Source organism: Oncorhynchus mykiss, chromosome 17 (assembly GCF_057628025.1).
Source record: "Oncorhynchus mykiss isolate SJ-2025 chromosome 17, ASM5762802v1, whole genome shotgun sequence".
In the NCBI taxonomy this organism is placed as follows: Eukaryota; Metazoa; Chordata; class Actinopteri; order Salmoniformes; family Salmonidae; genus Oncorhynchus; species Oncorhynchus mykiss.
In genome coordinates, this window is record NC_143038.1 from 63886096 (window position 1) to 63900498 (window position 14403).

General features: G+C 45.1%; 1 protein-coding gene and 14 non-coding genes across 15 annotated transcripts in view; 10 read left to right on the forward strand and 5 right to left on the reverse strand.

The window, feature by feature from the left end:
• The window catches only part of LOC110494675 (caM kinase-like vesicle-associated protein), a 187808-nt gene that overhangs the window by 140867 nt on the left and 32538 nt on the right, over positions 1 to 14403 (reverse strand). The window lies entirely within an intron of this gene.
• Positions 905 to 998, reverse strand: trnai-uau (transfer RNA isoleucine (anticodon UAU)). Its single transcript has 2 exons — positions 961 to 998; positions 905 to 940 (listed from the first exon to the last, which is right to left on the reverse strand). It is a non-coding gene; the product is annotated as a tRNA-Ile (tRNA).
• On the forward strand, positions 2063 to 2135 carry trnak-cuu (transfer RNA lysine (anticodon CUU)). The gene has a single exon. It is a non-coding gene; the product is annotated as a tRNA-Lys (tRNA).
• trnai-uau (transfer RNA isoleucine (anticodon UAU)) lies at positions 2390 to 2483 on the reverse strand. Its single transcript has 2 exons — positions 2446 to 2483; positions 2390 to 2425 (listed from the first exon to the last, which is right to left on the reverse strand). It is a non-coding gene; the product is annotated as a tRNA-Ile (tRNA).
• Positions 4019 to 4091, forward strand: trnak-cuu (transfer RNA lysine (anticodon CUU)). The gene has a single exon. It is a non-coding gene; the product is annotated as a tRNA-Lys (tRNA).
• Positions 4997 to 5069, forward strand: trnak-cuu (transfer RNA lysine (anticodon CUU)). The gene has a single exon. It is a non-coding gene; the product is annotated as a tRNA-Lys (tRNA).
• On the forward strand, positions 5976 to 6048 carry trnak-cuu (transfer RNA lysine (anticodon CUU)). The gene has a single exon. It is a non-coding gene; the product is annotated as a tRNA-Lys (tRNA).
• Positions 6954 to 7026, forward strand: trnak-cuu (transfer RNA lysine (anticodon CUU)). Its single transcript has one exon. It is a non-coding gene; the product is annotated as a tRNA-Lys (tRNA).
• On the reverse strand, positions 7282 to 7375 carry trnai-uau (transfer RNA isoleucine (anticodon UAU)). Its single transcript has 2 exons — positions 7338 to 7375; positions 7282 to 7317 (listed from the first exon to the last, which is right to left on the reverse strand). It is a non-coding gene; the product is annotated as a tRNA-Ile (tRNA).
• Positions 8440 to 8512, forward strand: trnak-cuu (transfer RNA lysine (anticodon CUU)). Its single transcript has one exon. It is a non-coding gene; the product is annotated as a tRNA-Lys (tRNA).
• On the forward strand, positions 9418 to 9490 carry trnak-cuu (transfer RNA lysine (anticodon CUU)). Its single transcript has one exon. It is a non-coding gene; the product is annotated as a tRNA-Lys (tRNA).
• trnak-cuu (transfer RNA lysine (anticodon CUU)) lies at positions 10388 to 10460 on the forward strand. Its single transcript has one exon. It is a non-coding gene; the product is annotated as a tRNA-Lys (tRNA).
• trnak-cuu (transfer RNA lysine (anticodon CUU)) lies at positions 11367 to 11439 on the forward strand. Its single transcript has one exon. It is a non-coding gene; the product is annotated as a tRNA-Lys (tRNA).
• trnai-uau (transfer RNA isoleucine (anticodon UAU)) lies at positions 11694 to 11787 on the reverse strand. Its single transcript has 2 exons — positions 11750 to 11787; positions 11694 to 11729 (listed from the first exon to the last, which is right to left on the reverse strand). It is a non-coding gene; the product is annotated as a tRNA-Ile (tRNA).
• trnak-cuu (transfer RNA lysine (anticodon CUU)) lies at positions 13830 to 13902 on the forward strand. Its single transcript has one exon. It is a non-coding gene; the product is annotated as a tRNA-Lys (tRNA).

The following is a 14403-nucleotide window of genomic DNA, read 5'->3' on the forward strand; positions in this document are numbered from 1 at the left end:
ACCAACTGCGCCGTAGGAGCTATGCAAAGCACTGTCACTGATCACCACAATTGACCTGCCTGGCAAGCTCAGGCGTTTGAGCATGAGCCTCTTAATCTCAGAATCGTAGGGTCGATACCACAAATGGGCTGATACTTGTCTGAGCCAAGCACCAACTAAATTTGCAAACAGCCGTTCACATGGACTTTCGAGCAGACTTGCCACCCTGCATTGCTGACGTGTCTGGCATTGCTGGTGATAGAGAAGACTATGGATTTGAATCCTAGCTGTGCCTGCACTCTGACCTGTTATCTCAATAACATACCAATTAATTATGAAACATCCTCCTAAGTGTATTGAATTAAAATGCTCCTTTTCTGGACAAGAAATAGACAGGGAGAGGGTTCAAGAGGAATACTTGCTCCTGGTGGATCTTGAACGCACAACCTTGTCATCTAATTGCTGTATACTGCTGTATAAGTACAACACGCTAACAGATTGCACCATAGGATCCATCAACAACACCTTCACTAATCACCATATTTTGCACAAACGGAGCTGTACGATATTCGGACCAAGTCAAAATGACCGATGAGGTACCTAGCTAGCTCAGTCGGTAGAGCATGAGACTCTTAATCTCAGGGTCGTGGGTTAGAGCCCCACGTTGGGTGATTTTTTTCTCTGCCGAAGTACAAACTCACTTTGCGAACAGCCAAACGCTTGGATTTTCGAGCAGGCTTGCCACCCTGTATTGCTGATGTGTCAGGCAAAGCTGGGAATGCAGAGGAATATGCATTTGAATCGTAGCTGTGCCTGCACTCTGACCTGTTATCTCTATGACATACCAATTACTTATGAAATAGATTGAATAAATGATCCTTTTCTGGGCAAGAAATAGACAGTCAGAGGGTTCAAGAAAAGCACTTGCTCCTGGTGAGGCTCGAACTCACAACCTCGGCATTGCTTCACTGCATACTGCTGTATAAGTACCACGGGCTAACCGACTGCGCCACAGGAGCTACGCAAAGCACTGTCACTGATCACCATATTTTGCACAAACGAAGCTGTACGATATTCGGACCAAGTTAAAATTACCGTTGAGGTGCCTAGCTAGCTCAGTCGGAAGAGCACGAGACTCTTCATCTCAGGGTCGTGGGTTAGAGCCCCACGTTGGGTGATTATTTTCTCTGCCGAAGTACAAACTCACTTTGCGAACAGCGAAACGCTTGGATTTTCGAGCAGGCTTGCCACCCTGCATTGCTGATGTGTCAGGCAAAGCTGGTAATGCAGAGGAATATGCATTTGAATCGTAGCTGTGCCTGCACTCTCACCTGTTATCTCTATGACATACCAATTACTTATGAAATAGATTGAATAAATTATCCTTTTCTGGACAAGAAATAGACAGTCAGAGGGTTCAATAAAAGCAGTTGCTCCTGGTCAGGTACGAATTCACAACTTTGGCATTGCTTCACTGCATACTGCTGTATAAGTACCACGCGCAAACCAACTGCGCCGTAGGAGCTATGCAAAGCACTGTCACCGATCACCACAATTGACCTGCCTGGCAAGCTCAGGCGTTTGAGCATGAGCCTCTTAATCTCAGAATCGTAGGGTCGATACCACAAATGGGCTGATACTTGTCTGAGCCGAAGCACCAACTAAATTTGCAAACAGCCGTTCACATGGACTTTCGAGCAGACTTGCCACCCTGCATTGCTGACGTGTCTGGCATTGCTGGTGATAGAGAAGACTATGGATTTGAATCCTAGCTGTGCCTGCACTCTGACCTGTTATCTCAATAACATACCAATTAATTATGAAACATCCTCCTAAGTGTATTGAATTAAAATGCTCCTTTTCTGGACAAGAAATAGACAGGGAGAGGGTTCAAGAGGAATACTTGCTCCTGGTGGATCTTGAACGCACAACCTTGTCATCTAATTGCTGTATACTGCTGTATAAGTACAACACGCTAACAGATTGCACCATAGGATCCATCAACAACACCTTCACTAATCACCATATTTTGCACAAACGGAGCTGTACGATATTCGGACCAAGTCAAAATGACCGATGAGGTACCTAGCTAGCTCAGTCGGTAGAGCATGAGACTCTTAATCTCAGGGTCGTGGGTTCGAGCCCCACGTTGGGTGACTTTTTTCTCTGCCGAAGTACAAACTCACTTTGCGAACAGCCAAACGCTTGGATTTTCGAGCAGGCTTGCCACCCTGCATTGCTGATGTGTCAGGAAAAGCTGGTAATGCAGAGGAATATGCATTTGAATCGTAGCTGTGCCTGCACTCTGACCTGTTATCTCTATGACATACCAATTACTTATGAAATAGATTGAATAAATGATCATTTTCTGGACAAGAAATAGACAGTCAGAGGGTTCAAGAAAAGCACTTGCTCCTGGTGAGGCTCGAACTCACAACCTCGGCATTGCTTCACTGCATACTGCTGTATAAGTACCACGCGCTAACCGACTGCGCCGTAGGAGCTATGCAAAGCACTGTCACTGATCACCACAATTGACCTGCCTGGCAAGCTCAGGCGTTTGAGCATGAGCCTCTTAATCTCAGAATCGTAGGGTCGATACCACAAATGGGCTGATACTTGTCTGAGCCAAGCACCAACTAAATTTGCAAACAGCCGTTCACATGGACTTTCGAGCAGACTTGCCACCCTGCATTGCTGACGTGTCTGGCATTGCTGGTGATAGAGAAGACTATGGATTTGAATCCTAGCTGTGCCTGCACTCTGACCTGTTATCTCAATAACATACCAATTAATTATGAAACATCCTCCTAAGTGTATTGAATTAAAATGCTCCTTTTCTGGACAAGAAATAGACAGGGAGAGGGTTCAAGAGGAATACTTGCTCCTGGTGGATCTTGAACGCACAACCTTGTCATCTAATTGCTGTATACTGCTGTATAAGTACAACACGCTAACAGATTGCACCATAGGATCCATCAACAACACCTTCACTAATCACCATATTTTGCACAAACGGAGCTGTACGATATTCGGACCAAGTCAAAATGACCGATGAGGTACCTAGCTAGCTCAGTCGGTAGAGCATGAGACTCTTAATCTCAGGGTCGTGGGTTAGAGCCCCACGTTGGGTGATTATTTTCTCTGCCGAAGTACCAACTCTCTTTGCGAACAGCCAAACGGTTGGATTTTTGAGCAGGCTTGCCACCCTGCATTGCTGATGTGTCAGGCAAAACTGGTAATGCAGAAGACTATGCATTTGAATCGTAGCTCTGCCTGCAATCTGACCTTTTATCTCAACGACATACCAATTACTTATGAAATAGATTAAATAAATGATCCTTTTCTGGACAAGAAATAGACAGTCAGAGGGTTCAAGAAAAGCAGTTGCTCCTGGTCAGGTACGAATTCACAACTTTGGCATTGCTTCACTGCATACTGCTGTATAAGTACCACGTGCAAACCAACTGCGCCGTAGGAGCTATGCAAAGCACTGTCACTGATCACCACAATTGACCTGCCTGGCAAGCTCAGGCGTTTGAGCATGAGCCTCTTAATCTCAGAATCGTAGGGTCGATACCACAAATGGGCTGATACTTGTCTGAGCCAAGCACCAACTAAATTTGCAAACAGCCGTTCACATGGACTTTCGAGCAGACTTGCCACCCTGCATTGCTGACGTGTCTGGCATTGCTGGTGATAGAGAAGACTATGGATTTGAATCCTAGCTGTGCCTGCACTCTGACCTGTTATCTCAATAACATACCAATTAATTATGAAACATCCTCCTAAGTGTATTGAATTAAAATGCTCCTTTTCTGGACAAGAAATAGACAGGGAGAGGGTTCAAGAGGAATACTTGCTCCTGGTGGATCTTGAACGCACAACCTTGTCATCTAATTGCTGTATACTGCTGTATAAGTACAACACGCTAACAGATTGCACCATAGGATCCATCAACAACACCTTCACTAATCACCATATTTTGCACAAACGGAGCTGTACGATATTCGGACCAAGTCAAAATGACCGATGAGGTACCTAGCTAGCTCAGTCGGTAGAGCATGAGACTCTTAATCTCAGGGTCGTGGGTTCGAGCCCCACGTTGGGTGATTTTTTTCTCTGCCGAAGTACAAACTCACTTTGCGAACAGCCAAACGCTTGGATTTTCGAGCAGGCTTGCCACCCTGTATTGCTGATGTGTCAGGCAAAACTGGTAATGCAGAAGACTATGCATTTGAATCGTAGCTCTGCCTGCAATCTGACCTTTTATCTCAACGACATACCAATTACTTATGAAATAGATTAAATAAATGATCCTTTTCTGGACAAGAAATAGACAGTCAGAGGGTTCAAGAAAAACAGTTGCTCCTGGTCAGGTACGAATTCACAACTTTGGCATTGCTTCACTGCATACTGCTGTATAAGTACCACGTGCAAACCAACTGCGCCGTAGGAGCTATGCAAAGCACTGTCACTGATCACCACAATTGACCTGCCTGGCAAGCTCAGGCGTTTGAGCATGAGCCTCTTAATCTCAGAATCGTAGGGTCGATACCACAAATGGGCTGATACTTGTCTGAGCCAAGCACCAACTAAATTTGCAAACAGCCGTTCACATGGACTTTCGAGCAGACTTGCCACCCTGCATTGCTGACGTGTCTGGCATTGCTGGTGATAGAGAAGACTATGGATTTGAATCCTAGCTGTGCCTGCACTCTGACCTGTTATCTCAATAACATACCAATTAATTATGAAACATCCTCCTAAGTGTATTGAATTAAAATGCTCCTTTTCTGGACAAGAAATAGACAGGGAGAGGGTTCAAGAGGAATACTTGCTCCTGGTGGATCTTGAACGCACAACCTTGTCATCTAATTGCTGTATACTGCTGTATAAGTACAACACGCTAACAGATTGCACCATAGGATCCATCAACAACACCTTCACTAATCACCATATTTTGCACAAACGGAGCTGTACGATATTCGGACCAAGTCAAAATGACCGATGAGGTACCTAGCTAGCTCAGTCGGTAGAGCATGAGACTCTTAATCTCAGGGTCGTGGGTTCGAGCCCCACGTTGGGTGATTATTTTCTCTGCCGAAGTACAAACTCACTTTGCGAACAGCGAAACGCTTGGATTTTCGAGCAGGCTTGCCACCCTGTATTGCTGATGTGTCAGGCAAAGCTGGTAATGCAGAGGAATATGCATTTGAATCGTAGCTCTGCCTGCAATCTGACCTTTTATCTCAACGACATACCAATTACTTATGAAATAGATTAAATAAATGATCCTTTTCTGGACAAGAAATAGACAGTCAGAGGGTTCAAGAAAAGCAGTTGCTCCTGGTCAGGTACGAATTCACAACTTTGGCATTGCTTCACTGCATACTGCTGTATAAGTACCACGTGCAAACCAACTGCGCCGTAGGAGCTATGCAAAGCACTGTCACTGATCACCACAATTGACCTGCCTGGCAAGCTCAGGCGTTTGAGCATGAGCCTCTTAATCTCAGAATCGTAGGGTCGATACCACAAATGGGCTGATACTTGTCTGAGCCGAAGCACCAACTAAATTTGCAAACAGCCGTTCACATGGACTTTCGAGCAGACTTGCCACCCTGCATTGCTGACGTGTCTGGCATTGCTGGTGATAGAGAAGACTATGGATTTGAATCCTAGCTGTGCCTGCACTCTGACCTGTTATCTCAATAACATACCAATTAATTATGAAACATCCTCCTAAGTGTATTGAATTAAAATGCTCCTTTTCTGGACAAGAAATAGACAGGGAGAGGGTTCAAGAGGAATACTTGCTCCTGGTGGATCTTGAACGCACAACCTTGTCATCTAATTGCTGTATACTGCTGTATAAGTACAACACGCTAACAGATTGCACCATAGGATCCATCAACAACACCTTCACTAATCACCATATTTTGCACAAACGGAGCTGTACGATATTCGGACCAAGTCAAAATGACCGATGAGGTACCTAGCTAGCTCAGTCGGTAGAGCATGAGACTCTTAATCTCAGGGTCGTGGGTTCGAGCCCCACGTTGGGTGACTTTTTTCTCTGCCGAAGTACAAACTCACTTTGCGAACAGCCAAACGCTTGGATTTTCGAGCAGGCTTGCCACCCTGCATTGCTGATGTGTCAGGCAAAGCTGGTAATGCAGAGGAATATGCATTTGAATCGTAGCTGTGCCTGCACTCTGACCTGTTATCTCTATGACATACCAATTACTTATGAAATAGATTGAATAAATGATCATTTTCTGGACAAGAAATAGACAGTCAGAGGGTTCAAGAAAAGCAGTTGCTCCTGGTCAGGTACGAATTCACAACTTTGGCATTGCTTCACTGCATACTGCTGTATAAGTACCACGTGCAAACCAACTGCGCCGTAGGAGCTATGCAAAGCACTGTCACTGATCACCACAATTGACCTGCCTGGCAAGCTCAGGCGTTTGAGCATGAGCCTCTTAATCTCAGAATCGTAGGGTCGATACCACAAATGGGCTGATACTTGTCTGAGCCAAGCACCAACTAAATTTGCAAACAGCCGTTCACATGGCCTTTCGAGCAGACTTGCCACCCTGCATTGCTGACGTGTCTGGCATTGCTGGTGATAGAGAAGACTATGGATTTGAATCCTAGCTGTGCCTGCACTCTGACCTGTTATCTCAATAACATACCAATTAATTATGAAACATCCTCCTAAGTGTATTGAATTAAAATGCTCCTTTTCTGGACAAGAAATAGACAGGGAGAGGGTTCAAGAGGAATACTTGCTCCTGGTGGATCTTGAACGCACAACCTTGTCATCTAATTGCTGTATACTGCTGTATAAGTACAACACGCTAACAGATTGCACCATAGGATCCATCAACAACACCTTCACTAATCACCATATTTTGCACAAACGGAGCTGTACGATATTCGGACCAAGTCAAAATGACCGATGAGGTACCTAGCTAGCTCAGTCGGTAGAGCATGAGACTCTTAATCTCAGGGTCGTGGGTTCGAGCCCCACGTTGGGTGATTTTTTTTCTCTGCCGAAGTACAAACTCACTTTGCGAACAGCCAAACGCTTGGATTTTCGAGCAGGCTTGCCACCCTGTATTGCTGATGTGTCAGGCAAAGCTGGTAATGCAGAGGAATATGCATTTGAATCGTAGCTGTGCCTGCACTCTGACCTGTTATCTCTATGACATACCAATTACTTATGAAATAGATTGAATAAATGATCCTTTTCTGGGCAAGAAATAGACAGTCAGAGGGTTCAAGAAAAGCACTTGCTCCTGGTGAGGCTCGAACTCACAACCTCGGCATTGCTTCACTGCATACTGCTGTATAAGTACCACGCGCTAACCGACTGCGCCACAGGAGCTATGCAAAGCACTGTCACTGATCACCATATTTTGCACAAACGGAGCTGTACGATATTCGGACCAAGTTAAAATTACCGTTGAGGTGCCTAGCTAGCTCAGTCGGAAGAGCACGAGACTCTTCATCTCAGGGTCGTGGGTTAGAGCCCCACGTTGGGTGATTATTTTCTCTGCCGAAGTACAAACTCACTTTGCGAACAGCGAAACGCTTGGATTTTCGAGCAGGCTTGCCACCCTGCATTGCTGATGTGTCAGGCAAAGCTGGTAATGCAGAGGAATATGCATTTGAATCGTAGCTGTGCCTGCACTCTGACCTGTTATCTCTATGACATACCAATTACTTATGAAATAGATTGAATAAATTATCCTTTTCTGGACAAGAAATAGACAGTCAGAGGGTTCAAGAAAAGCAGTTGCTCCTGGTCAGGTACGAATTCACAACTTTGGCATTGCTTCACTGCATACTGCTGTATAAGTACCACGCGCAAACCAACTGCGCCGTAGGAGATATGCAAAGCACTGTCACCGATCACCACAATTGACCTGCCTGGCAAGCTCAGGCGTTTGAGCATGAGCCTCTTAATCTCAGAATCGTAGGGTCGATACCACAAATGGGCTGATACTTGTCTGAGCCGAAGCACCAACTAAATTTGCAAACAGCCGTTCACATGGACTTTCGAGCAGACTTGCCACCCTGCATTGCTGACGTATCTGGCATTGCTGGTGATAGAGAAGACTATGGATTTGAATCCTAGCTGTGCCTGCACTCTGACCTGTTATCTCAATAACATACCAATTAATTATGAAACATCCTCCTAAGTGTATTGAATTAAAATGCTCCTTTTCTGGACAAGAAATAGACAGGGAGAGGGTTCAAGAGGAATACTTGCTCCTGGTGGATCTTGAACGCACAACCTTGTCATCTAATTGCTGTATACTGCTGTATAAGTACAACACGCTAACAGATTGCACCATAGGATCCATCAACAACACCTTCACTAATCACCATATTTTGCACAAACGGAGCTGTACGATATTCGGACCAAGTCAAAATGACCGATGAGGTACCTAGCTAGCTCAGTCGGTAGAGCATGAGACTCTTAATCTCAGGGTCGTGGGTTCGAGCCCCACGTTGGGTGACTTTTTTCTCTGCCGAAGTACAAACTCACTTTGCGAACAGCCAAACGCTTGGATTTTCGAGCAGGCTTGCCACCCTGCATTGCTGATGTGTCAGGCAAAGCTGGTAATGCAGAGGAATATGCATTTGAATCGTAGCTGTGCCTGCACTCTGACCTGTTATCTCTATGACATACCAATTACTTATGAAATAGATTGAATAAATGATCATTTTCTGGACAAGAAATAGACAGTCAGAGGGTTCAAGAAAAGCAGTTGCTCCTGGTCAGGTACGAATTCACAACTTTGGCATTGCTTCACTGCATACTGCTGTATAAGTACCACGTGCAAACCAACTGCGCCGTAGGAGCTATGCAAAGCACTGTCACTGATCACCACAATTGACCTGCCTGGCAAGCTCAGGCGTTTGAGCATGAGCCTCTTAATCTCAGAATCGTAGGGTCGATACCACAAATGGGCTGATACTTGTCTGAGCCAAGCACCAACTAAATTTGCAAACAGCCGTTCACATGGACTTTCGAGCAGACTTGCCACCCTGCATTGCTGACGTGTCTGGCATTGCTGGTGATAGAGAAGACTATGGATTTGAATCCTAGCTGTGCCTGCACTCTGACCTGTTATCTCAATAACATACCAATTAATTATGAAACATCCTCCTAAGTGTATTGAATTAAAATGCTCCTTTTCTGGACAAGAAATAGACAGGGAGAGGGTTCAAGAGGAATACTTGCTCCTGGTGGATCTTGAACGCACAACCTTGTCATCTAATTGCTGTATACTGCTGTATAAGTACAACACGCTAACAGATTGCACCATAGGATCCATCAACAACACCTTCACTAATCACCATATTTTGCACAAACGGAGCTGTACGATATTCGGACCAAGTCAAAATGACCGATGAGGTACCTAGCTAGCTCAGTCGGTAGAGCATGAGACTCTTAATCTCAGGGTCGTGGGTTCGAGCCCCACGTTGGGTGATTTTTTTCTCTGCCGAAGTACAAACTCACTTTGCGAACAGCCAAACGCTTGGATTTTCGAGCAGGCTTGCCACCCTGTATTGCTGATGTGTCAGGCAAAGCTGGTAATGCAGAGGAATATGCATTTGAATCGTAGCTGTGCCTGCACTCTGACCTGTTATCTCTATGACATACCAATTACTTATGAAATAGATTGAATAAATGATCCTTTTCTGGGCAAGAAATAGACAGTCAAGAAAAGCACTTGCTCCTGGTGAGGCTCGAACTCACAACCTCGGCATTGCTTCACTGCATACTGCTGTATAAGTACCACGTGCAAACCAACTGCGCCGTAGGAGCTATGCAAAGCACTGTCACTGATCACCACAATTGACCTGCCTGGCAAGCTCAGGCGTTTGAGCATGAGCCTCTTAATCTCAGAATCGTAGGGTCGATACCACAAATGGGCTGATACTTGTCTGAGCCGAAGCACCAACAAAATTTGCAAACAGCCGTTCACATGGACTTTCGAGCAGACTTGCCACCCTGCATTGCTGACGTGTCTGGCATTGCTGGTGATAGAGAAGACTATGGATTTGAATCCTAGCTGTGCCTGCACTCTGACCTGTTATCTCAATAACATACCAATTAATTATGAAACATCCTCCTAAGTGTATTGAATTAAAATGCTCCTTTTCTGGACAAGAAATAGACAGGGAGAGGGTTCAAGAGGAATACTTGCTCCTGGTGGATCTTGAACGCACAACCTTGTCATCTAATTGCTGTATACTGCTGTATAAGTACAACACGCTAACAGATTGCACCATAGGATCCATCAACAACACCTTCACTAATCACCATATTTTGCACAAACGGAGCTGTACGATATTCGGACCAAGTCAAAATGACCGATGAGGTACCTAGCTAGCTCAGTCGGTAGAGCATGAGACTCTTAATCTCAGGGTCGTGGGTTCGAGCCCCACGTTGGGTGACTTTTTTCTCTGCCGAAGTACAAACTCACTTTGCGAACAGCCAAACGCTTGGATTTTCGAGCAGGCTTGCCACCCTGCATTGCTGATGTGTCAGGCAAAGCTGGTAATGCAGAGGAATATGCATTTGAATCGTAGCTGTGCCTGCACTCTGACCTGTTATCTCTATGACATACCAATTACTTATGAAATAGATTGAATAAATGATCATTTTCTGGACAAGAAATAGACAGTCAGAGGGTTCAAGAAAAGCAGTTGCTCCTGGTCAGGTACGAATTCACAACTTTGGCATTGCTTCACTGCATACTGCTGTATAAGTACCACGTGCAAACCAACTGCGCCGTAGGAGCTATGCAAAGCACTGTCACTGATCACCACAATTGACCTGCCTGGCAAGCTCAGGCGTTTGAGCATGAGCCTCTTAATCTCAGAATCGTAGGGTCGATACCACAAATGGGCTGATACTTGTCTGAGCCGAAGCACCAACTAAATTTGCAAACAGCCGTTCACATGGACTTTCGAGCAGACTTGCCACCCTGCATTGCTGACGTGTCTGGCATTGCTGGTGATAGAGAAGACTATGGATTTGAATCCTAGCTGTGCCTGCACTCTGACCTGTTATCTCAATAACATACCAATTAATTATGAAACATCCTCCTAAGTGTATTGAATTAAAATGCTCCTTTTCTGGACAAGAAATAGACAGGGAGAGGGTTCAAGAGGAATACTTGCTCCTGGTGGATCTTGAACGCACAACCTTGTCATCTAATTGCTGTATACTGCTGTATAAGTACAACACGCTAACAGATTGCACCATAGGATCCATCAACAACACCTTCACTAATCACCATATTTTGCACAAACGGAGCTGTACGATATTCGGACCAAGTCAAAATGACCGATGAGGTACCTAGCTAGCTCAGTCGGTAGAGCATGAGACTCTTAATCTCAGGGTCGTGGGTTCGAGCCCCACGTTGGGTGATTTTTTTCTCTGCCGAAGTACAAACTCACTTTGCGAACAGCCAAACGCTTGGATTTTCGAGCAGGCTTGCCACCCTGTATTGCTGATGTGTCAGGCAAAGCTGGTAATGCAGAGGAATATGCATTTGAATCGTAGCTGTGCCTGCACTCTGACCTGTTATCTCTATGACATACCAATTACTTATGAAATAGATTGAATAAATGATCCTTTTCTGGGCAAGAAATAGACAGTCAGAGGGTTCAAGAAAAGCACTTGCTCCTGGTGAGGCTCGAACTCACAACCTCGGCATTGCTTCACTGCATACTGCTGTATAAGTACCACGCGCTAACCGACTGCGCCACAGGAGCTACGCAAAGCACTGTCACTGATCACCATATTTTGCACAAACGGAGCTGTACGATATTCGGACCAAGTTAAAATTACCGTTGAGGTGCCTAGCTAGCTCAGTCGGAAGAGCACGAGACTCTTCATCTCAGGGTCGTGGGTTAGAGCCCCACGTTGGGTGATTATTTTCTCTGCCGAAGTACAAACTCACTTTGCGAACAGCGAAACGCTTGGATTTTCGAGCAGGCTTGCCACCCTGCATTGCTGATGTGTCAGGCAAAGCTGGTAATGCAGAGGAATATGCATTTGAATCGTAGCTGTGCCTGCACTCTGACCTGTTATCTCTATGACATACCAATTACTTATGAAATAGATTGAATAAATTATCCTTTTCTGGACAAGAAATAGACAGTCAGAGGGTTCAAGAAAAGCAGTTGCTCCTGGTCAGGTACGAATTCACAACTTTGGCATTGCTTCACTGCATACTGCTGTATAAGTACCACGCGCAAACCAACTGCGCCGTAGGAGCTATGCAAAGCACTGTCACCGATCACCACAATTGACCTGCCTGGCAAGCTCAGGCGTTTGAGCATGAGCCTCTTAATCTCAGAATCGTAGGGTCGATACCACAAATGGGCTGATACTTGTCTGAGCCGAAGCACCAACTAAATTTGCAAACAGCCGTTCACATGGACTTTCGAGCAGACTTGCCACCCTGCATTGCTGACGTGTCTGGCATTGCTGGTGATAGAGAAGACTATGGATTTGAATCCTAGCTGTGCCTGCACTCTGACCTGTTATCTCAATAACATACCAATTAATTAAGAAAAATCCTCCTAAGTGTATTGAATTAAAATGCTCCTTTTCTGGACAAGAAATAGACAGGAAGAGGGTTCAAGAGGAATACTTGCTCCTGGTGGATCTTGAACGCACAACCTTGTCATCTAATTGCTGTATACTGCTGTATAAGTACAACACGCTAACAGATTGCACCATAGGATCCATCAACAACACCTTCACTAATCAACATATTTTGCACAAACGGAGCTGTACGATATTCGGACCAAGTCAAAATGACCGATGAGGTACCTAGCTAGCTCAGTCGGTAGAGCATGAGACTCTTAATCTCAGGGTCGTGGGTTAGAGCCCCACGTTGGGTGATTATTTTCTCTGCCGAAGTCCCAACTCTCTTTGCGAACAGCCAAACGGTTGGATTTTTGAGCAGGCTTGCCACCCTGCATTGCTGATGTGTCAGGCAAAACTGGTAATGCAGAAGACTATGCATTTGAATCGTAGCTCTGCCTGCAATCTGACCTTTTATCTCAACGACATACCAATTACTTATGAAATAGATTAAATAAATGATCCTTTTCTGGACAAGAAATAGACAGTCAGAGGGTTCAAGAAAAGCAGTTGCTCCTGGTCAGGTACGAATTCACAACTTTGGCATTGCTTCACTGCATACTGCTGTATAAGTACCACGTGCAAACCAACTGCGCCGTAGGAGCTATGCAAAGCACTGTCACTGATCACCACAATTGACCTGCCTGGCAAGCTCAGGCGTTTGAGCATGAGCCTCTTAATCTCAGAATCGTAGGGTCGATACCACAAATGGGCTGATACTTGTCTGAGCCAAGCACCAACTAAATTTGCAAACAGCCGTTCACATGGACTTTCGAGCAGACTTGCCACCCTGCATTGCTGACGTGTCTGGCATTGCTGGTGATAGAGAAGACTATGGATTTGAATCCTAGCTGTGCCTGCACTCTGACCTGTTATCTCAATAACATACCAATTAATTATGAAACATCCTCCTAAGTGTATTGAATTAAAATGCTCCTTTTCTGGACAAGAAATAGACAGGGAGAGGGTTCAAGAGGAATACTTGCTCCTGGTGGATCTTGAACGCACAACCTTGTCATCTAATTGCTGTATACTGCTGTATAAGTACAACACGCTAACAGATTGCACCATAGGATCCATCAACAACACCTTCACTAATCACCATATTTTGCACAAACGGAGCTGTACGATATTCGGACCAAGTCAAAATGACCGATGAGGTACCTAGCTAGCTCAGTCGGTAGAGCATGAGACTCTTAATCTCAGGGTCGTGGGTTCGAGCCCCACGTTGGGTGATTTTTTTCTCTGCCGAAGTACAAACTCACTTTGCGAACAGCCAAACGCTTGGATTTTCGAGCAGGCTTGCCACCCTGCATTGCTGATGTGTCAGGCAAAGCTGGTAATGCAGAGGAATATGCATTTGAATCGTAGCTGTGCCTGCACTCTGACCTGTTATCTCTATGACATACCAATTACTTATGAAATAGATTGAATAAATTATCCTTTTCTGGACAAGAAATAGACAGTCAGAGGGTTCAAGAAAAGCAGTTGCTCCTGGTCAGGTACGAATTCACAACTTTGGCATTGCTTCACTGCATACTGCTGTATAAGTACCACGCGCAAACCAACTGCGCCGTAGGAGCTATGCAAAGCACTGTCACCGATCACCACAATTGACCTGCCTGGCAACTTCAGGCGTTTGAGCATGAGCCTCTTAATCTCAGAATCGTAGGGTCGATACCACAAATGGGCTGATACTTGTCTGAGCCAAGCACCAACTAAATTTGCAAACAGCC